This window comes from Microtus oregoni, unplaced genomic scaffold, assembly GCF_018167655.1.
Source record: "Microtus oregoni isolate MIOR12 unplaced genomic scaffold, Mior012 000006F_ref0000085, whole genome shotgun sequence".
In the NCBI taxonomy this organism is placed as follows: Eukaryota; Metazoa; Chordata; class Mammalia; order Rodentia; family Cricetidae; genus Microtus; species Microtus oregoni.
In genome coordinates, this window is record NW_024543065.1 from 54,190,558 (window position 1) to 54,214,692 (window position 24,135).

Genomic DNA, 24,135 nt, shown 5'->3' on the forward strand with positions numbered 1-24,135 from the left:
TCTGATTTTGTTAATTTGGATATTCTCTCACTGCCTTTTAGTTAGTTTGGATAAAGTTTTGTCTATCTTGTTGATTTTCTCGAAGAACCTACTCATTGATTCTTTGCATTGTTTTCTTTGTTTCTATTTGTTTGATTTCAGCTCTCAATTTTATTATTTCCTGCTGTCTAGTCCTCCTGTGTGAGTTTGCTTTATTTGTTCTAAAGTTTTCAAATGTTCTGCTAATTCACTAGTGTGGGATTTTCCAGCTTCTTTATGTAGGTTTTTAGTGTTATGAACTTTCCTCTAACATTACTTTCATTGTGTCCTATAAATTTGGGTTGTTGTGTGTTCATTTTCATGAATTTTAGTAAGTCTTTAATTTCTTTATTTCTTTCTTTCTTGACTCATAGATGATTCAGGTGAACATTGCTTAATTTTGTGGGCTTCCTGGAACTAGTGTTGCTGTTAAAATATAATTTTAAGCCAGTTTAAATGATTTTTTTTAAGTTTGTGAAAAGATATGTTTTAGACATACTAACATCCCTCAGTTTATAATCTCTACTGACATTTACATTGTAGAGATGGCAGTATACTTGTGCCAGAAATTAATCTGGTTGAAAGCATTGACATCTTTTTTCCCCAGAAAGCTGTGACATGTTTTCTGTACAATGAAAAGAATCTTTGAGTTCTATAGTCAGGAAGCAACCAAAGGGAATTTGAAATCTTGAGCTTGTGGAAACATTTCAAATCATTTTTTCTTATCAGCATTTAAGCCTTTTCATCCTTAGACCTTTATGACTTGCTTTTATACACCCTAATAACTTTTATTTGCACATCTTAAAACACCTTCAAACATTTTCAGATCCTCACATCTTAAGCTCTACATCATAAAACATCTTTTATCTACTTTGCCTGTAAGTACAGGTGGCTGCCCAGTGAGAACAGTCACTGTAAAGTAAGTTCCTTTAAACAAAGGAATGGTAAGAACTTATATTGAAATCTGTTTTGTGAGTCTCTTCTCTCTCTCTCTCTCTCTCTCTCTCTCTCTCTCTCTCTCTGTGTGTGTGTGTGTGTGTGTGTGTGTGTGTGTCTGTCTGTCTGTCTGTCTTTCAAGTCTGGTAGCAAGATGATCTGTGTCTAGACTCTGTATTGTCTCTAAGAGAATGAGACCTGTAACCTGAATTTTACAGAGAACTGAGCCTTGGTTGCTGCTTTTAAGCTGGCAAAGCTATTAGTCATCAAACAGCATCAAAGTCCTGAGAGGAATAAATTTTACCTGAGTTATTGATTAAAAAAATGACAGAGACTTACTTGCTGGTTGCTCAGACAGCTACCTTGGGGTCCTTATCAACATTCTAAGTGGGGACCCATGTCTTACAGCCCCAGGATAGACACTAGAAAGATTGGGGCTGCTCTGAGATTTGACTGAAACAAAGGTAACAGGAGAGGGTACTGGGAGGTTCTTTAGCAGAGTTTTCTTTACAGCTCTGCAAGCTCCTTCTTGAGTGTCAGTCCAGAGGAAGGATTCCTCTGCCCCATGGGTAACCTCATATGAGGGTTTTGCCAGTTTAGCAAATCCTGGTATCCAGAGAAGGCAGAATCCGACTGAGTCTAAAAACTCCCGGACCTGTCTCCGGGTTTGGAGGGTTGGAATGTCCAGAACAGTTTGTTTTTGAGCAGGCAACAGCCATCCCTTGCCTTCCTTCAGTATATATCCTAGGTATATGAGTTCAGAGACACAGATCTGGGCCTTTTTCTCCAACACCTTCTACCCTACTTGGCATAAGGTCTGTAGCAAGTCTCTAGTTGCCTGTAAGCAAGAATCTTGGTCCTTAGAAGCAATCAGAAGATCATCAACCTACTGGATGAGATTTACCTCATGGTGTGGGGTCTGATAATCCCTCAAGTTCTGCTGTAAAGCTTCATCAAAGATGATTAGGGAACTTTTTAATCCTTATGACAGGTGGGTCCAGGTGAGCTGTCCACTGAAGCCCCAGTCTGGGTCTTGCCATTCGAAGACAAAGATTGGTTGACTCTTGACTTCCAGGGTTAGGCTGAAGAAGGCATCTTTAAGGTCTAGAACTGAACACACTTGGAGCTCTGGAGAGATGGAGTTTAGGAGATTATAAGGGTTGGGAACTGTAGTGTAAATGTCTTTAACACATTTATTAATCTTCCTAAGACTTTGCACTGGTTGATAGTCATTGGTCCCTGACTTCCTAACTGGCAGAAGCAGGGCATTCCAAGGAGACTGGCAAGGCATTAGTATTCCATGCTTCAGGAGCCAATTAATATGTTTAGTAATGCCCAGCTTAGCCTCCGGGGCCATGGGCTACAGCCTCACCCTGACTGGTTGGGCATTGGATTTTAAGGTGACTACAACTGGGGGCTATTGTTAGCCCCAGTGGGTTAGTCTCTGCCCACACTCCTGGGATGGAGCACTGGAGTTCAGCCATTAGAGGAGCCTGTATTTTTCTTCTAGGTACAGGCATAAGACATAGACTTCAGGCCATGAGGAGATTGTCACCCCCTTCTCAGTGAAATGAATTTGGGCTTTTATCTCGGCCAGTAAGTTTCTTCCCAGGAGCAGGTAGGAGCATTTAGGGATAACTATGAAGAAATGCATAACTTTCTTCTCAAATCCATGGTCCATTTTGTGGTCCATGGTTGTAGGACTGTCCCTGTTTGTCTGATTGAGGTCCCAGTGGAGTCTTTAACTCTGAATGGTGAGCACCAGTATCCACTAAGAAATCAACAAGTTGCCCCTTCACTTTTAGGAGTACTCAAGGATTGAGGAGAAACTTCAAACTCTGTCTCCTTCAGTTGTCTGGATCTGCCATTCCAGCCCCTTTTGTCCTCTCTTTCTTTGTAGACAGTTCTTCTTCCAATGGTGCCTTTCCGTGTGATAAGCACATTGATTCAATCTGAGGAGGGGATGCTCATGGCCTTTATCATGTCCTCGGCCGTTGGCTATGTGGGACAGCCTACATTCCCTCTGTCTGTCAGGGCTCCATCTCTTATCTGCCAGTAAGACTTCAGCCAGCCCCACGTTTTCTTATCTTCAGGTTCTTCTCTGTTGTTATAAACCTTAGTGGTTATAGCAATCAATTCAGTCAGATTTTTACCTTTAAATCCTTCAGGCTGCTGAAGCTTCTTCTTGATACTTGGGCTGCTTGGTTGATGAAAGCCAGGTTGACTGCCATCTGACTCTCAGGAGCCTCTGGATTCAATGGAGGGTAGGTGGGATAAGCTTCCATCAAGCACTCAAGAAATGCTCCTGGTGACTCATCCTTTCCCTGCACTTCTTGACTACCTTAGACAAATGTGTGGGCTGCTTAGCAGCTGCTTGGAGACCACCTGTGAGAATCTGACAATAGACCTTTAGTACTGTCTGGGTCCAACCCCAACATAAATTATCTCTCTGCACTGTCATGGAAGTGTGGGAATAATTGAGACACAGTAACATTGGAAGGGAGTCTCAGGATACATTCCAATCCTGAAGATCACCCACTTTTATTCTCCAGTTTTTATATCCAAAGGTCAACTGAGGGGGAAGTTCATTAGCATTTTTTTTTTCGGGGTAGCAGGACTAAAGTCACACCTGCAACTATGGCTCCTCTGTCACTAGCTTGGATTAACACATTTTTCCAGGCAATCTCCATAATTACAAAGAAGGAGCAGAACAGCACTAGCATATCCTGACCCTGAAGACAGCTTGTCTGTAGGTGCTAGGTGACCACTCAGGTGTGAACTGCAGTGTGAGAACCTGGCCACCATGTACAAATATGTGGCCTGTATAATATTGCCCCACAATTTACTCTCTCTTAATATTTTTAAAATAAAAAGCCATGCTGCTACCGGACAGATGATCACATCTGCCTTGGGCAAAGATTTCTCCCTTTACCCAAAATTATCCATCCTTGGAAATCAGGCATATTTTCTTTTATATAAGTTTCTGTCTTAGGTTTCTGGTGGGGAGAAACTTCAAACCCATCTTTGACTGGTGATCTTTGTGAAGGAAAGAGATTAGGGGAGAGAAATACCTTTGGGCTCTGTGTCTTGGAGCCATACTTTTTTGTCAGGATAAATTATAATGTTTTAAGATAAGTCATGTTTGTAAGGGCTATAGTCTCCTATTTAAAGGAGAAGAGAATCACCTGAGTTGAAAATGTTTTTTTTTAGCTAGTTTAGACCACATCTTAAATTCTTTACACTGTATCAATATCTAAAATTTTTAACATATGCATTAAATCCCAACATTTACAGAATGAGTCAAACTTATCTCAACATCTTATAAGCAGTTACAAACATCATCAGATCACTACCAACTTTTCTCAACATCTTCTATGTGGTTACAAATATTATCAGGTCAGTACTATAATTCTCAGTATTATTAGGTCAATACCAACTTTTCTAGACTGGGCAGCTTGTAAGTGTTTTTGTTAGAGGCCACTGATTCACCCATACAGGATCATCACTTTTCATACTTGGGTCTGCATGGAGTGCAGGTGTTTTAGTGACCCCCTCTTAAATATACCCTAATCCTGCCCTAGTAAGACTACCATCTTGTACGATAGGATCAATCTTTTTCTTATTATCCTTGCCTAGACCTTGATTAGGTAATAATCCTTGTTGAAACATTTGGTCAGTATCAGTTATACTGGGGGAATATAAATATAACCCCATTTTGGACATAATATCTCAGCTCCATAAATTTATGGGTAAATAAGGAATCATATATGGCCAGAAAGTTTTCTCATGGCCTTCCCCATCTTTCTAATGTAGCTCATTACTACTCTATTCAGGATTTCTTGTCTGACCAATTCCTTGTAATTGTGTAATAGTCTCCGTTTTTGGCCACTTGAAGGTCATTGGCTTTTGGTTATAATTGAAATATCCAACCAGTATCTAGAAGACCAGAAAAATCTGTTTTTCATTCATGAACAAAGTGAGTTTTGGTCTCTGAGGATCTATGGCTCATAGCCAATAGGCATCAGATGAACCAAATCTGTTCTCTCTCTCTCTCTCTCTCTCTCTCTCTCTCTCTCTCTCTCTCTCGTTGCTTTGATTTTGGGTTTGCACAGCAGGAAGTAAAATTAATTGTGCAAGCCTCTGACCTGCTTTTACTACAGAAACTCCACTTGGTGACTGAGTCATCACCTTGATCTCTTCCTCAAAATTAGCATCAATGACTCCAGGAGCAATAATAATTTCTTGCATAGTTGTTCTACTTCTCCCTAACAATAATCCTACAGTGCCTTTTGGTAAAGGCCCATAAACCCCTATGGGGAGAGTTGCATCCCCACTTCAGGTGTTAGAACCGTGTATACAGAAGAGCTGAGGTCAAGCCCTGTACTTCCTGGGATTGCTCTGAAAAAGTCCTGTATAGATTTCCTTGTGGGTGAACAGATTGCTGGATCTCCCCATAATTTTATCTCGGGGCCTGAGGCTGGTCCCTGCATCCGTTTCCTGGAAGGGGATTTCCTAGATCATCTCTTTTTGATCTGCACTCACTAGTCCAATGCTTTCCTCTCCTGCATCTCCTGCATAATCCTGGTTTCCTTTTTTTCCTTGGGCTTACTCACCTATCAGGATATTGTTGGACCTGATGCCCCATAAGACCACATCTGAAATAGCCTCCAGGAATTCCTGTAGTTTGCATTTTCTCTGGGCTTAGGTCTCTTTGCTGGGATAAGACGTTGTTAATTGTCTTTCCCTGTAAGACAGCAATTATGGGCATTCCCTGTATATATGATTGGCCGATATTTGAGCAAATTTAGACATAATCTGCAATATTACCCTGCTTTTTAAAAGGTCTTAGAGCTGCCTTGTAAACAGCATTGGTGTTCTCAAAAGCTAGCTGTTCAGTTATTAACCGCCCTGCTTCTGTGTCTAAAATCAACCTATTAGATGCCTGTGTTAGTCTGGAAACAAAGTCCTGATATAACTCGTCTGGTCCCAGACTTATACTAGATAATGCCTCAGTCTGTTCTTTTGATGATGGAAGTTTACTCCAGGCCTTCTTGGCTGCTGCATTAATTTGGGACATTTGCTGCCGTATCAAATTCTAATTGTTGATCTGTTCCCTTATAAGGTCCCTCACCTACAAGCATTTCAGATGAAATAGAAACTTTCTGAGCTTGCTTTTCTCAGCTGTGGCATTGTTTTGCAAATTAATTTTCCACAATAGATAATCTCCTCCTGACAGGCCAGCCTTGGCTATCTGCTTCCAGTCTCCTGGGGGCAGAGCTTCTGCTGCTATATTTTCTAACAGTGTCTGGGTAAATGGTACAAAAGGACCTTTTTGAGCACAAGGAATTTTTAATTCTTCAAGTAACTTAAATGATATAGGAGTATTTATTCCAAGCAAATTTCCTGTGTGTCTCTTTGCTCGATTATTGGAAAAAAATTAAAATCCTTGCATCTCTTCTCCTCTGCTAGTGACTTCAGAGCAGGTCTGAGGCAGCAAACTCCAAATGAGTAGGACTGAGCAAGCAACTGGGGCTAGAGCAGGCCTGAGACAGTGAACTCCACAGGAGCAGGTACAGGTGAGCAACCGCTGAGAAAGTGGGCCAGAGCCAGAGACCACTGCGGGTCTGAGCATGAATCTGGGAGCTTCGAGGGAGTAGACCTGAGCCAGGACCCCTGTGGGTCTAGGTGTGAGTCTGGGACCTCTGAGGGAATAGGCAGGAACCACAGATCTCTGCAGGTCCAAGCATGAGTCTGGGACCTCTGAGGGAGTAGGCCTGAGCCAGTACCTCTATGGGTTCGGGTGTTGGTCTGGGACATCAAAGGGAGTGGGCAGGAACCAGAAACCTCTGTGGATCTGGGTGTTAGTCTGGGACCTCTGAGGGAGTAGGCCTGAGCCAGGTCCTCTGTGGGTCTGGGCACACCCAAGTCTGGGACCTCTGAGGGAGTAGATCAGAGCCAGAGACCTTTGCAGGACCAACCCCAAGCCAGGGACATCTGCAGGAGTAAATCCAGACCAGGGACATTTACAGAAACAGGTCGAGGCGACAACCTAGGCAAGAGCAAGCCTGAGACAGCAAACACCATGGGAGCAGAGCAAAGCCCGGAAGCACTGAGTGACCTCCAGGAACTTGGAGTGACCAATAGAGTAATTAGAACTGTGGCACTGATCATACCATATGAAACAACCATCTGAGCCTTGGATTCACTGACACCTAGAAGATTAATCACCAGAATCACAGACAGACCTAACCACACAAATTAGAGGAAAAGATGAGTAGACCAGGTAAGAGCACACACAACACCACAAAAAGCAACACGACACCAGTAAAGTCTAGAGACCCTACAACAGCAAGATTTGAACACTAAATATTGATGAAGCAGAAAAAAATGACCTAAAAATAACTTCAGGAAAATGTTTGAAACTCTTAAAGAGGAAATGAGAAATTCCCTCAAAGAAATGGAGGAAAAGACAAACAACAAATGAGAAGACATCAGCAAATCCCTTTTAAAAAACAAAGAAAAAGCAATCAAACATATGAAAGAAACTTTTAAAGACTTGAAAATGGAAATAGAGACAATAAAGAAAAGACAGGCTGAGGGATTTATAGAAACAGAAATCATGAGAAAATGATCAGGAACCACAAACACAAGAATGAACATCAGAATACAAGAGATGGAAGAGAGACTCTCAAGTGCTGAAGATACAATAGAGGAAATAGACTCATCAGTCAAAGAAAACATTAACTCTAATAAAAGTTTAACCCAAAATATCCAGAAAATATGGCACACCATGAAAAGACCAAACCTCAGAATAATGGGTATAGAAGAAGGAGAAGAATTTTAACTCAAAAGCATAGAAAATATATTTTACAAAATCATAGACAAAAACGTTCCCAACCTAAAGAAAGATATGCCTATGAAGACATAAGAAGCTTACAGAACACCAAACAGACTGGATCAAAAAAAAAGTCCCCTTGCCACATAATAATCAAACACTAAACACACAGAATAAAGAAAAAATATTAAGAGACGCAAAGGAAAAAGACCAAGTAAAATATAAAGGCAAACCTATCAGAATTACACGTGACAACTCATTGGAGATAATGAAAGCCAGAAGGTGATGTTCAAGCATTATGAAAACACTAAGGGACCATGAATGCCAGCCCAGACTATTATACCCAGCAAACTTCCAATCACCATGGAAGGACAAAAGCAAGATATTCCATGACAAAACCAGATTTAACCAAACAATATCCACAAACCCAGTCCTACACAAAATACTGGAAGGAAAACTCCAACCCAAGGAAGTTGGCTACATCAACAAAAACAAACAATTGATGTCTCATCGCAGCAAATCCCAAAGAAAGGAAAAACGCACAAATTAACATCACCAACAATGAAAACTAAATTAACAGGAGATAGCAACCACTGGTCACTAATATCCCTTAATATAAATGGACTCAGCTCACCTATAAAAAGACACAAGCTAACAGATTGGATATGAAAACAGAAACCATCCTTCTTCTGCATACAAGAAACATACCTCCACCTCAAAGACAAACGTTGCCTCAGAGTAAAATGTTGGGAAAAAAACTTTCTAATCAAATGGACCTAAGAAACAAACAGGTATAGCTATCCTAATATCTAACAAAATAGACTTCAAACAAAAATCAATCAAAAGAGACAAAGAAGGACATTTCATATTCATCACAGGAAATTCCATCAAAAGGAAATCTCAATACTGAACATCTATGCCCCAAATACATATGCACCCTCATATGTAAAAGAAACACTTCTAAAGCTTAAATCATACATTAAACCCACACACCAATAGTGGGAGACTTCAACACTCCACTCTCACCACTGGACAGGTCAGTCAGACAAAAAATGAGCAGAGAAATAAAGGAACTAACAGATTTTATGACTCAAATGGACTTAACAGACATCTATAGAATATTTCATTCAAACAGAAAAGAATATACCTTCTTCTCAGCACCTCATGGAACCATCTCAAAAATTGATCACATACTTGGTAGCAAAACAAACCTCAACAGTTACAAAAAAAATTGGAATAACTCATATATTTTATCAGACCACCATGGATTAAAACTAGAATTCAACAGCAACACTAATGCTAGAAATCCCACAAACACACGCAAGTTAAACAATGCTCACCTGAATCATCAATGGGTCAAGAAAGAAATAAAAAGAGAAATTAAAGACTTCCTAAAATTCAATGAAAATCACAAAAAAATACCCAAATTTATGGGACACAATGAAAGCAATGTTAGAGGAAAGCTCATAGCACTAAACACCTACATAAAGAAGCTGGAACTCAAGAACAATGGCAATGGGTTTTTGATCCTACTGTACGTACTGGCTTTGTGGGAGCCTAGGCAGTTTGGATGCTCACCTTACTAGACCTGGATGGAGGTGGGTGGTCCTTGGACTTCCCACAGGGCAGGGAACCCTGATTGCTCTTTGGGCTAATGAGGGAGGGAGACTTGACTGGGGGAGGGGGAGGTAAATGGGAGGCAGTGGCGGGGAAGAGACAGAAATCTTTAATAAATAAATAAATAAATAATAAAAAAAAGAAGCTGGAAAAATCCCACACTCTTGAATTAGCAGAACATTTGAAAACTTTAGAACAAAAAGAAACAAACTCACCCAAGAGTACTAGACAGCAGGAAATAATCAAATTGAGAGCTGAAATCAACAAAATAGAAACAAAGAAAAAAACACAAAGAATCAATGAGATGAGTTGGTTCTTTGAGAAAAACAACAAAATAGACAAAACTTTATCCAAACTACCCAAAAGGCAAAGAGAGAGTATCCGAATTAACAAAATCAGAAATGAAAGGGGGATATAACAACAGACACAGGAAATCCAGAAAATCACTGTCCTATTTCAAAAACCTATACTCCACAAAATTGGAAAACTCAAAGGAAACAAACAACTTTCTTTTTTTTTTCTTTTTTTTTCTTTTTTTTTTTTTTTTGGTTTTGTCGAGACGGGGTTTCTCTGTGGCTTTGGAGCCTGTCTTGGAACTAGCTCTGTAGACCAGGCTGGTCTCGAACTCACAGAGATCCGCTTGCCTCTGCCTCCTGAGTGCTGGGATTAAAGGCGTGCGCCACCATCGCCCGGGCGAACAACTTTCTTGACAAATAACATTTACCACATTAAATCAAGACCAAAGAAGCAAATTAAATAGACCTATAACTGCTGAAGAAATAGGAACAGTCATCAAAAGTCTCCCACCCACCCCTAAAAATCCCAGGACCAGATGGTTTCAGCTCAGAATTCTACAAGATTTTCAAGGAAGAACTATTACCAATACTCCTCAAATTGTTCCACACAATAGAAACATAAGGAACATTACCAAACTCTTTTTAGGAAGCTACAATTACCCTGATATTCAAACCACATAAAGACGTAACTAAGAAAGAGAATTACAGACCAATCTCACTCATGAACATTGATGCAAAAATACTCAATAAAATATTGGCAAATCAAATCCAAGGACACATCGGAAAAATCATCCACCATGATCAAGTAAGCTTCATCCCAGAGATGCACAGATGGTTTAACATACAAAAGTCTGTCAATGTAATCCACCATATAAACAAACTGAAAAATAAAAATCACATGATCATCTCATTGGTGTTAGGAATATTTCCTAATACAAGCTCCCCGACGATGCAAAAATTCCAATCAAGCCAAATCAAAACAAACCAAATTAAGAAATATCCAGGTTTAATGGGAGATCTGTGCTCTCGGGTGGCCCCGAGGGGGAACTGGGAAGCCGCGGGACCACGAACCCTGGGAGGAAGAAAGGGAGACCACATGTTCCTCTTTTGGGGAATCACTTAAATACCCTGGGGTGGGATCAGGACCTGGCCTGCTGGGATAGATGCGAGGAACTGGGGCCTATGCTTCCAACTTGACATTCCAGACTCTTTGGATATAGGGGTGACAGAAAATTGGAATGGTAATTATGACATTTAGGCTCTCTTTGGGAAAATAAAGGCATAGACTCAAATATGGCTACTTCCTGCGGGCACAGGGTGGCGTGGGGAATGGGAGAGCCAGGTGTCCATGTTTAGAGAGAGGTGTCACTGGAAAGGCATCCCATGATCTGTCATCCTGGAGAAGGCAGGCATCTGTTCCTTGGGGGAGATGAGAAGGCAGATGTCTAGGAAAAAAAATTGTTATTGCTAAAGATGAGTGTGCTAGAATGAGGAGTAGATAGGCCCTTCATTGTGGCATCCTGGAAAACCGGAGGGTGGAAGGTCCTGTCTGCTGGACAGACCAAGTGTCTTGAGTAAGCGCCCACTTGAGCCTGAAGAGATGGTACCAGCATGAGTATCCCAAGAGCTTGGCAGCCGAGGGTGTGGTGAGGATTACTGTGTGAGGTCCTGTCCATCGAGGCTCAAGAGACCTAGGAGTTAACTGTTTGAGGAGTACTCTGTCCTCTGGGGAGAGCGGGGCAGGTTTAGGGGCATTAGGGTCCACTGGTGTGGTGGCAGGAAGACAATTGTCAGCGTGTGAATGGAGAAGGAACCTTAAGAGGGAGAGGTAGGGTAGGTTACCCAGCCAGTGGAGGAGTTTGAACTGGAAAGTGATGGTTAAGGAGAAAGGGCCTGCCATAAAGCAACTCAAAAGGGCTCAGGCCCATAGAGGAAAGTGGGGTGGCTGTCCCTGAGATGAGTCAGGGCAATGGGGAGAAGGGAGGGCCAAGATAACCTGAGTTCAATGGAGAGCTTAATTAGCTGTTGTTTGATGAGTCCCATTGTCCAGGAGATGTTGAGAGCTTTTGACATCAGCTCCATGACCCTGAGTCACCACATCTGCTGTTTCCCTGGATACTGGAAACGCTTCTATCCATCCTGTAAAAGTGTCCACAAGTGTTAAGAGATAACAGAGTTTTTTACGAGTAGGCATATGGGTAAAATTAACTTGTCAATCTTTGCTCGGTTGGTGTCCACGAAGCTGGTGTATGTGGAGAGCTCCTTGTGGGTTGGCCTTAGCACCCGTCTGGCAGGAGGAGTGAACCTGTAAAATAGAATCTTGGAGATGGGTGGGGTTAAAAGGGGCTCCAAGAAGCGGAACAAAGCTTTGGGGAAACAGCTAAGGATATCTCCACCCAGTAAATGTGCTGGGAAAGCCGGTATCACTAAGAAAGAACGATAGAAAAAAATTTTCTGCAAGAATGTAGGGCAGTGGCAAAGTTTTAAGTGGGGGAGGAATGGGTCCCGTCTACCACCATAGCTGCAATTGGTGAGGGAAACTTAAGGCCCGAGGGAGAATAAAAGTAATGGACTTACCCGCCACTTGTAGCATGACCCTAGGCTAGGAGAAGGTTATGGGATTTACCAAGTCTGGGCACCGTCAATCTTCTGCAAGGCTGAGACGTTTGAAGGCTGGCACAGTTTCACTTGCCGATGGTGATGAGGCCGGACCTCTGTGGCTTGGCATAGAAGACAAGCCCACATGGGGGCACTGTGATTTCCAGTGTCCAGGTTGCAGGCAGATAGGGCACAACCTCGGAGCAGGTGTAGTGCAATATCATGCCATGTGACCATTTAGGCCACACTTGATAGAGCCCTGTGATTGGCTTCCCTTGTCCCCCTTCCTGTGACCTTAGGGCAGCTGGTAAGGCCTGGGCCTGTAGATTGGCTGCCTGCTGTAGTCTTGTCTGTCAGGACGACTTAGCTGATTCCTCTCAGCCATTAAAAACTTTAAAAGCCATTTTCACCAATTCCCATATAGGAGTTTGGGGACCATCCTCAACCTTTTTTAAATTTTTACGCTTTCCTAATATCTGGTACCTGAGAGAGATTTGGAGGAGAAAAGGGAACATGGGCGGGGCTAGCCCAGTGCACAGAGGGGGTCCAGGAGTGGAGTGTGAGGTAGGAGGGGGAGGGGAAGGTGGAAGTTGACCTTGGACCTCTGAATTGGGAAAGGGAGGGGAAAGAATGTTGTTCTGCAGGAGGGGGATTGGGAAGTGTGGGCTTGAAGGAGTGGGGGAGGGTCCAGTGCCTCTGGTGCTGTGAAACACTGGGAGGGTCAAGAGTGCAGAGGCCAAAAACCATGGACATATATATGTAAGCTCTGTTTATTTGTATCAGACAGGTTCAATTTTAAAAGATTTTTGTAAGAGGCTTATAGGGGCGACAACAGACCTGGCTTTGAACTGTAAGTGCCCATTTTAGAGTCTATGCCCAACCACGTGGCCCAAGTCCATTTCAGAGCGTCCTCCAAAATGGCTCTTAGGTCCAAAAGGGGCCACGGAGATTGAATGCCTGGCATCCCAAGACAGACAGATCTCCACCTCAGCCAAGCCCGATCCCACGGGATTGACCACAACCTGATTCGAATTCCTGGCGTGAGCTCACAACTTCAGCAGGAATCTGAAAACAACAAAAATAAGTACAAATGGGTCCCCCCAAAACCCTATAGAATAGACAAGAAAAGGGACTCATCAAGACGCAGCCGCTGTAGCCCAGAAGCAGGTTTTAAGCATGGTGTAGAGAGCTCTAACTGTAGACTAGGAGCCTTTCAACACGTGGCCTGACACGTGGAAAGGGCCTGCCCTAGCTCAGTGGAACCTCTAAAATGTTAGGAATATTTCTTAAACACGAGCTCCCTGCCAACGCAAAAATTCCCAATCAAGCCAAATCAAAACAAGCCAAATTAAGAAATATCCAGGTTTAATGGGAGATCTGTGCTCTCAGGTGGCCCAGAGGGGGAACCAGGAAGCCGCAGGACTGTGAACCCAGGGAGGAAGAAAGGGGGACCACGTGTTCCTCTTTTGGGGGATCATTTAAATACCCTGGGAGTGGTCCTGACCCCACCCCTAGGGAGGGGTCAGGACCTGGCCTGCTGGGATAGATGTGAGGAACTGGGGCCTGTGCTCCCAACTTGATGATTAGATGCAGAAAAAGCTTTCAGCAAAATACAACATCCCTATGATAAAGGTCTTGGGGACAGCAGGGATACAAGGAATGTACCTAAACATAATAAAGGCAACATACAGCAAGTCAACAGCCAACATCAAGCTAAATGTAGTGAAACTAACAGTGATCCTATCCTGGCCAGCAGGATATGAACAGAGGGTCCCATATAAGCCTTGATAATTAAGGCAAGAGAAGCCTGAGCTTCAGGGGTGAGCTTCCTGAGAAGATAAAGGGTCTGAGTCCCCCTTTACAGCCACTGAAATCAGGAACAAGACAAGGTTGTCCACTCTCTCCTTATCTATTTAATAAAGTTCTTGAGGTCCTAGCTATAGCAATAAGACAACAAAAGGAGAACACAGTTTCTGTGTGGTTATTTCGGGTGTAAGCTAGCCAGGTGGCTGGGACAAACAAGCGGCCCACTCCTTGCAACAAGACACTAAGAGCAACAATTAATAAATGACAGCCTACAGAATTGGAAAAGATATTCACCAACCTGACATCAGAGGTCTGATCTCCAAAATATACAAAGAACTCAAGAAATTGGTTATCAAAATAACAAATAATCCAATGAAAAAATGGAGTACAGACCTAAACAGAGAACTCTCAACAGAGGAATCTAAAATGGCTGAAAGATACTTAAGGAAATGTTCAACATCCTTAGTCATCAGAGAAATGCAAATCAAAACAACTCTGAGATTCCATCTTACACCTGTAAGAATGACCAAGATCAAAAACACTGATGACAACTTATGCTGGAGAGGTTGTGAGAAAAAGGGAACATTTCTGCTTTGCTGGTGGGAATGCAAGCTGGTACAGCCCCTTTGGATGTCAGTATGGCGATTTCTCAGAAAATTAGGATACAACCTTCCTCAAGAACCAGTAATACCACTTTTTGGGTATATATCCAAAGGATGTTCAATCGTGCCACAAGGATATGTGTTTAACTATGTTCATAGCAGCTTTGTTTGTCATAGCCAGAACCTGGAAACAACCTAAATGCCCCTTGACTGAAAAATGGATAAGGAAAATGTGATACATTTATACAATGGAGTACTACAGAGCAGAAAACAATAATGACATCTTGAAATTTGCAGGCAAATGGATGGAGCTATAAAACATCAGTTTTAGTGATGTAACCCAGACCCAGAAAAACAAATATCATATGTCTTTAAAACCACTCATCATAAGTGGTTTTAAAACATAAAGAATAGAAAACCAGCCTACAAATCACAGTACCAGAGGACCTAGATGACAATGAGGACACTAAGAGAGACTTATATAGATCTAATCTACCTGGGAAGTAGAAAAAGATAAGATCTCCTGAGTAAACTGGGACCAGGGGATTTGGGAGAGGATTGAAGGGAAGGGGAGAGGCAAGGAGGGGAACAGAGAAAAATATAGAGATCAATAAAACTCAATAAAAGTATAAAAAATAAGAAAGGTTTGAACCTCCACAGAAGCAGGCCCAAGGAAGTGACCTCTGCAGGAACAGGTACAAGGGAGCGACCACCAAAGAAGCAAGTGGAGCCAGAGACCTCTGTGGGAGCAGGTCTGAGTCAGGAACCTCTATGGGAACAGGCCCGAGCCAGGGACATACTTGGATCTAATCTACATGGGAAGGAGAAAAAGACAAGATCTCCTGAGTAAATTTAGAGCATAGGGATCACAGGAGAGGGTAGAATGGGACGGAGGAGAAAGGACAGGGAGCAGAGAAAAATATATAGTTCAACAAAAACAATCTAAAAAATATCAAAGGAGCCTGCAGGAGGCCAGTAACCCAAAGGCTGGGCACTCTAGGGAGCAGCAGGTCTTGAGTTGCTCTGATTTCACATAGGTGGCAGGGACTGCAGCAGTATCCTTGACGTCCTGGAACTGAGAGAGGACAAGATCCAGGGGAGCCTTAGGTTTAGAAGAAGCTTTTCCCATAGTGGAGATTACTTCATTCATAACCACAACAAGGAGACTCACAACAAGCAAACAAAAATGAGGAGACATAAAGTCGGCAGACACAGATGGGGAGATGCTGTGCATTGGATCACGTGACCCCCATATGAGTCCCAAAGGGTCATGACCCTTTTACCAGAGGAGGAATTGAAACTTCCACTATTTTCCTCTGGCTCTGAAATTAAAAGCCTTCCACCAGATCTCCTTTGAGCCCCATATTGTCCAGACACTAGACACCAGATAAAACCCAGAAACTTACCAATTGGTAAAAACAGTACAGTAAAGTCTGCCAGAGACTCGGGTGTCCCCCCAGGATGAGGTTTGCATGAGGTCCTGGGTTCTGCAACAAAAATGTTAGGTCCAACAGAGGGTCATGCAAAGGTGGGGGACAGACCACCAAAGTCTATTATACCAGAAGCAAACCTTATTCCAGAAAAAAAAAATTACAAAATAAATCTCCATGGGGTACAAAAAGCTCATCAGCTAGCTGAGACCACAGCCAGAGAGGAACTTGTAAGGCTGTGGCAAAGGACAGTTTCCAAGTCCAAACTCCTCTTTTTTCTTTCTTTCTATTTATTTATTTATTTATTTATTTATTTATTTATTTATTTAAGATTTCTGTCTCTTCCCTGCCACCGCCTCCCATTTCCCCCCCTCCCCCAATCAAGTCCTCAGCCCAAAGAGCAATCAGGGTTCCCTGCCCTGTGGGAAGTCCAAGGACCACCCACCTCCATCCAGGTCTAGTAAGGTGAGCATCCAAACTGCCTAGGCTCCCACAAAGCCAGTACGTGCAGTAGGATCAAAAACCCATTGCCATTGTTCTTGAGTTCTCAGTAGTCCTCATTGTCCGCTATGTTCAGCGAGTCCGGTTTTATCCCAGTCTTTTTCAGACCCAGGCCAGCTGGCCTTGGTGAGTTCCCGATAGAATATCCCCATTGTCTCAGTGTGTAGGTGCACCCCTCGTGGTCCTGGAAACAACCTAGATGCCCTTCAGTGGAAGAATGGATGAAGAAAGTATGGAATATATACATATTAGAGTACTACTCAGCAGTAAAAAACAAGGACTTCTTGAATTTTGCATGCAAATGGATGGAAATAGAAAACACTATCCTGAGTGAGGTAAGGCAGACCCAAAAAGAGGAACATGGGATGTACTCACTCATATTTGGTTTCTAGCCATAAATAAAGGACATTGAGCCTATAATTGGTGATCCTAGAAAAGCTAAATAAGAAGGAGAACCCAAAGAAAAACAAATAGGCATCCTCCTGAATATTAACCTTTATCAGGCAATGAAAGGAGACAGAGACAGAGACCCACATTGGAGCACCGGACAGAAATCTCAAGGTCCAAATCAGGAGCAAACTCCTCCTTTTTCTATCAAGAAACAATAAGCTTTAGCCATGAACAAAATAATTTCAGGTGCACAGACACACACACAGGCAAAACATCCATATACATAAACATTGATAATAGTAATCAATACATGCATACATAAACTTTGGTGATAATAGTAATAGTAATCAAAACATCCATATACATAAACATTGGTGATAATAATAGTAATCAAGAGGGTGTGATGTGCAGCATATATGCAGCTCTGGACTTGATCCACAAACTCACAGCTCCGCATAAACTGGGTTCTGTGGCCCATGCCTGTAATCCCACCATTGAAGGTGAGGTCAGCAGAATCAAAGTCATTCTTGGCTGTATAGCAAATTCCAGGCCAGTCTGGGCTACAGACCATGGAATTTTTTTTTTTTTAAAAAAAAGATGGTAATGGCACAGGCCTTTAATCCCAGCACTCAGGAGGCAGAGGTAGGTGAATCTCTGTCTACAAGTGCTAGTTCCAGGTCAGGTAGGGTTTTTATACAGAAAAACTCTTTCTTGAAAAACCAAACAAAGAAATAAAAAGGTAAAAACTGCTTCCAAATCATTCTAATGTATCGTCAAAGTTAAGAACCCCTTCTTTAAACTCAAATTTGCATTATAATACTTAAAAACAGGTAGCTTTTTGTTTTCTGAAATGCTGTTTATCCACATTTCCAGCTATCCCTGTATTTTATAGATTGAGTTCAGATTCCTGAGGGTACCACTCATAGGCCCTCTAGCCTGGCCCTCTGCTCCTTGATCTGCAGTCAGTCCTGACCCATATTTTATGTCCTGAAAGGCACCTGTCTTCCTGTTTAGTCTCCTGAATTCTTCTCTGTGAGTTCAAAGCCAGCAAGTTCTATATAGTGAATTCCAGGCTAGACAGGGCTACATAATAAGATTCTGTTTCAAAGGAAGGAAAGAAGGAAGGAAGGAAGGAAGGAGCAAGCTTATGAGTATGTATGTATCTGAATACTGTAAACCTACAGGTTCTGAGATAAGGGCCAATGCTGTGATGATGAGAGCTGTGGTGACCTTTAGATGAGGCACAAACAGAAAAGTCCCATTGCTAGGCTCCATCATTTTCATTATTATAGTTCAGGGGTTCCTAGAGACAATTTGTAGGTTGTTACTCATGGTTGCTTGGTTAAAGTTTCTTGCTATCAAAATCCTGCATGGCCTTTAATCTTTATTTTGTGTCTGGCTCATTAATAAAATGATAGACCCTTTTGAATGGAATGGAATGCTTGGGACTCTAAGGAATCCAACTGAGATTTTTTCGCTTTCCTTAAATATAACTCAGCAAACAAGAGACCTACTGGAAGGGGAATGTAACCCAACCCAGGGAGAAGGGAGAGGAGTGAGTTCCTAAGGGCGAGGGCCCACCTTTGGTCTCAGATAACGTCATAGTTTCTGGGAAGTACAGCTCCTTAACTGTTCTTAAACTAGGCATCCTGAATGGCAACCTTTTTACTAATCCCGTTCTGGCACAGGGATGTGTACATAAGTGAGTCAATTCTCTCATGAATTCCTTCCTGCCTCCTCCACTCCTTAGGTCTATGAAAGTGAGGCTAGAGGGACAGCTGAGAAGGAAGTCAGGTGCCAAGAGGCATGGAAAGGGACAGGCGGGGTTGCCATTGTTCAAGGCCACAAACACTGGACTTAGAGTCTCTTCTTCCTTGTGATTGTTCCAGGAACTCTCCCTCTTTCTGCTTCCTTATTGCATTTCTTCATGGTGCATCTGTTTTATGGTCTGAGAATGGCTGTGCAAATAACAATTCAGTAAAAATGACTTCTTATGAGGCAGGGACCCTAAAAAAAGACTAACCATTCATGAACACAGGTTAAAGAAGGGCCTGAAATTGTGCAGGTGGTGTTAGGAGGCAGGTGTTTGTCGAATCAAAGTAGAGGGAGTCCAAAAATCATTCTGGAAGATGGATTTTGTTTAGGAGACTACAGAAAATTTTAAGATTCCCTCTGCCCAGATTGAGTGAATATGAAGTTAAATTATAGAATTTGTCCACATTGGGCACAATGCTTAACTCCCCCATGTTGACTTTTTCAGGCTGTAAAAATGGGCATGACAACAGATCCTCTTGAGAAACCTCCAGTTACGTGCAGAACCTTAGGCAGTAACTGCACACAGTGGGGCTGGCTGTGAGCCCTTGTGATTATGGGAACAGCAAAGCTGCCAGCCCGGGTGTCTAGGCTGGAATGGTTGCTTGTGGCTGGACATTGGCAGGCAAGCTGGGGTTGAAATGGTTCAGGAAGGTGGACATTCCAGATCTCACTAGGCAGTTCTAGGAAGACACCTTCGCCAAAAGGAGGTTGTAAGGGGTGTGGAAACAGTTGCAATCTCCTGGAGGTCTAGGTGCGTAGCCTGAAATCAAATAAGTATGCAAGGCCAAGACACAGGTTTCAGGGAATGCCTTGCAAAGACCATTCATATTGCTAAGAGAATTCCTATTGTGGCCAGAGCCATTATTTTTATCTTTGTACTGTCCTCATTTATAAGGTGTAAAGAGAAGGACTGAAGAAGGCTCCAATAAGGAAATGGATGTGTGCATCAGAACAGTTTTCGGGTTGATGTTTGTAAGCAGAGGGAGCATGTGTTTTATTTGAACATAAAAAGGACTTCTTAAAGGTGGATTCCCCCTCATATAAACACACTGGGAACCTGAGATGACAGCAGACTCCCTGGAGAAAACCCTGGAGCGGAGTCACATCAGGAGGCAGAGGCAGGACTGTGCCACAAGGCAGGGTAGACCAAGGATGTCGTTTAAGGCAAAGGGAAAAAGAGAGAACTGAATGGCGAGAGGAGAGGGCTACAAAAATGCTTATGGGGGACGATCACAGCCCAGGCACCTGCGTGGCTTTATTTGCTCTCTTCCTGTCACCTTCGGATGCAGTAAGAATGACCCTTGTGTTACAGATGAGATGGAGGAGGTGATGGTGCTGCCCAGGGTCGTCTGGCCAGAGCTACAGAGCATTGCCTCCAAGTCTGTTCTCTTTCTCTACCAGTCAAGTGAAAGGTAGAGGAGGAAAGCAGGTGAGTTTACACCCCTGATGAAGATTAGAAAGGGCACCGTGGGGTCGGCAGCGGTGGTGCAAGTTTTTAAGCCCATAAATCGGGAGGCAGAGGTAGGCAGATCTCTGTGAATTCCCCCCAGTCTGGTCTAGAGTGAGTTCCAGAGCAGCCAGAGCTACACAATAGAACCCTGTCTTCAAACAACAACAATAACAACAAAAAGAAAGACAGCATATTTGTGTTAGGTACAATCATGGCTGCCTAAAATACACAAGCCATTGGAACCTGGGAACACTGTCTGTCTGGTGAGTAGGACATTTCAAATATAATGAAGTCCATATGTTGGGACAGAAATCTCCCTGGATATATCAGTGGTTCAAATGAAGTTAAGAGGGTCTCAAAGTACATCAGGGACAGACGAGAAAGCATAAGGAATTGTCTTCCACCTGTCCCTGACTCTGAAAATTGAAGCAGCTATGAGCCAAGGTATGCAGAAAGCTCCAGGAGCTGTAGCAGGCAGAGTCAGAATCACCCCTCAACCTGCAAAGTTTTCTTAAGATTCTTCTTGAAGCCTTGATTTTGCCCTAGATACTCACTTGAAACTGTAAGAACTGGGGAATGAATGCCTGTAGTCTTTGTGTTTCAGGGTTTAGCATATGGGAATAATTGTTTCCTCTTCTGATTTATATTTGGTTTCCATCATGTTGTAAGTAGAGATGTGTTCAGTGCACCCCAGGAACATCTCCTGGGTCTCTGAAAGTCATCGTTTGATGATAGAAATGAGTTCAAAGAGCCAGAGGAAGACTGTGGCAGGTGGAGGAGGGGAGGTCTTTGTCCTTACTTAAGTAGATCTTGCTGGTCTGAATGGTTCATCACATGAATGTCATTAAAGAAAGTGGTCTGTAGATTTTTGGCAGATGAACTGACGTGCTATAGCAACCAGGAATTAATGTCCAGTGGCTTTGGACTTGCTGGCATGGGAGGAAGTTCTGAAATCCTTGTTTGGGCTCAGCCTTTTGTGCTCTCCCCAGAGTGTCTCCTGCATTGCTGAGGTGGACAGGCACCCAGTCTCCAGACAGGCTCCCCCAGTTTGCTGAGGTTTGCAGCTCAGGGCTTGTTGTTGTTGTTGTCTTTCCCTGGCAAGTGGGGCAGTGATGAAACAGCTCTCTCTAAAAGCCTGCTAATGGAGCCATCCAGTTCCTTGATGCTCCATTGACTCCTCTGTCCTCCAGGAGGCCACACCTTTCCCAGTCCATGTGGGGCACTATGTGAGGGAAAATAAATCCAAATCCAGCAAAACCAGGGTAGTGGGTAGGGGTGGGGTAGGTGAGTAGAGCTTGTTGTGGTTGCTCTATTCTTAAAGGACCCAGCCTTTTCTCCCCTCCTCCTACCTGCTCTCTTACAGTTCATGGCTCTGGGCACAAAGAAACTGGTTTTCTAGCTTCTGCTATGGTTTGGTCTCACCCACGGAGACAATGGGCTATTTTTTTTTTTTCAGTGTCAAAAGCCCTTGTGTCTGGCCCTGAAGCAGTGCCAAAGCTCACTTTTTCCTGTTTGCTCCTCTAGGCCAGCTCCCTCTGCAGGTGTGGGGGTGGGGTGAAGTGTCCAGTCAGAGGGAAAGCTGTGGGGATCCCCGGCCATTGTGTAGAGGAGAGTCATTCAGGCTGTTGGCAGATGAAACAAGAGCTGGGGTTCAGGACCTGGTCTACCCAGTTCTGACCTTGATTTGAGTAGATTTCCCTCTCCAGGCCTTAGCTGTGACTTCTTTAAGATGAGACTGAAGAAGAACTCTGGACTCAGAGCGTGATTGCATGACTGTCAGTGATGTTTGCTCTCCCTCAGTGAGATGTGTCTATCCTGAGCCCGAGGCTCCAGCGTCAGTCAGTGTGCTACCAATGGGCTGCCGTGTAGGAGGATGGAATGATGCCTTTGGACAGGTCTTATTCTGCCAAATTATGGAAATCCCGACTCCCAATTCTGATGCTTTGGAGAAGTTTGTACTCTTATGAATGGGGAGTCATCAGGGGCTTTAAGTGGGAAGTGACCACTTGATCTGTTTCCCAGGACATTTCTGGGATCTGTGTTCTACAGACAGTCCACCTGAGAGACAGCTCTCAGCCTGGAGGATCAGAAGCCATGAAGCAGAGGGGACAGTGAGGGCCATTTGGGAATTGGCAGGTCTTTGTGACTAAGAAGGAAAGAAGAGACAGTCACAGGGAAAGGGTAAAGGTGGCTCTGAGCTGTCTGCTTTATGCTCAGGTGTGGATCAGATAAGGACAAGGGTTTGGATGCCTGGGACTGACTTGTGAGCTGAATTTGGCTTATATTGGATGGGGAACCTATGGGCTCTCTAGCCACAGAGCTCCCAGGCAGCCAGGAGACACTGATGCTCTAGGAGGCTGAGGGAGATCAGGGTGAGTGCAGAGGCTCTGTGGTTTTATGGGAATTGCAGGCCCCAGCCATAAGGCACGTGGCTGTGTACCTCTCCCAATCATTTTTTTTAGTGATTTAGGGTGATTAGTTTTAGGAATATGACCAGATATTCTTAACCCAACATCACACATTACCAGGGAGAAGCAGGGAGAGGATGAGAGGAGGGTTGGAAAAAAAAACAAACAAAAAACAAACCAGGTGTTCTAGAAAAAAAATAACAAGGAAGAGGAGAAGATGAAAATACACACTATAAAATTTTTAATGTTCTTTATAAATCATAAAAAGTCCAGTGTAAATGTGAAAGTCCTTTTGAGAACACAGTGTCCTTGAGTCAGATCCAGGTGGGGTGTGGCTACGAGGACAATGGAAAGTCCCCTAGAAGGATGATGCTGAGATCTGCAAAGGTTCCTTGCCCTCATCACTCGGTTCATTTGCCCTCCTGTGCAATGAGCTTCATAGATTCACATTACTGCATCAAACAGTCAACAGATGTGTGCACAGCACATGCCTACTGGACACTGTGCCACACTCCATGATCTCATGTGGTCCTCCCAGTGGCAAAAGGACATTTGGTGAGCCTCAGCGTGCAGAGGAGGGGACTAAGCAATCATTGGCCGAGGCCTCACAGTTGGTGTGCTCTAGTCAGAGCCTGAAGTCAGGCTGTTTCCCAATAGTTGTACATGGTTTGGCAGTTCTACATTTAATTGCTTTGTTTTAAGATGGGACAGGTGGGGTGCAATATGGGTGTAACAAGTGTGTAAGTGTGTGTGTGTATGTGTGAAAGAGAGAGAGAAAGAGAGAGAGAGAGAGAGAGAGAGAGAGAGAGAGAGAGCCTCCTATTGATGATAGGAAGGACTTCTCTAAGAATTGGCCTCACGTTTGTAAAGATTGAGATCTGTGGGTGTTGCCTTGCACCAGCTGAAGCTAAGGCTCCTCAAACACTGATGTTTGAGACCCACTGAGCTGGCTGACTGGGCTGGAGAAGACAGTGGGATCTGGGCTTCTTGGGTCTCATTCCTCTGTGAAGTCACCAAGAGGGTCAGTGTTTAAATGACTGGGCTCTTGCAGGGCTTCAGGGATTTAGTGAGGGACCCTGCAGGCCCTTCCAGATGTCATCACTCATTCTTACTTCTATTTCACCCTTCCCTCTTCCACTCTTTCCTGCCACTGTGCTTTGTGGGCAGTCTCACTCCTCTGCTTGTCCAAGGGGCCTTATCACCTGGATAGGGACAAATGTGGGGGAGGGAGAGAAACCATCTCACACAGGGCTTGGTGTTCAGTGGGGGGTTCCAGGGACACGCCTTTCAGTGGGTTTCACTGGGCTCCCTGCACTAGTGTGGAGTTGCACACGAAGCTTAGCTGCTTCTCAGCATAGGCACTGCAGAAGGTCAATGGGGAACAGTGACATTGCAGCCAGAGATGGCTGTCGGGGTAGCCACAGGCTGTGTCC

At 43.5% G+C, this 24,135-nt stretch overlaps 1 long non-coding RNA gene across 1 annotated transcript in view; it reads left to right on the forward strand.

The window, feature by feature from the left end:
• The window catches only part of LOC121450128, a 31,148-nt gene that overhangs the window by 3,398 nt on the left and 3,615 nt on the right, over positions 1 to 24,135 (forward strand). The window contains exon 2 of the long non-coding RNA XR_005974549.1: positions 20,157 to 20,273. This is a non-coding gene — a long non-coding RNA (uncharacterized LOC121450128). The remainder of the gene's footprint in view (positions 1 to 20,156; positions 20,274 to 24,135) is intronic.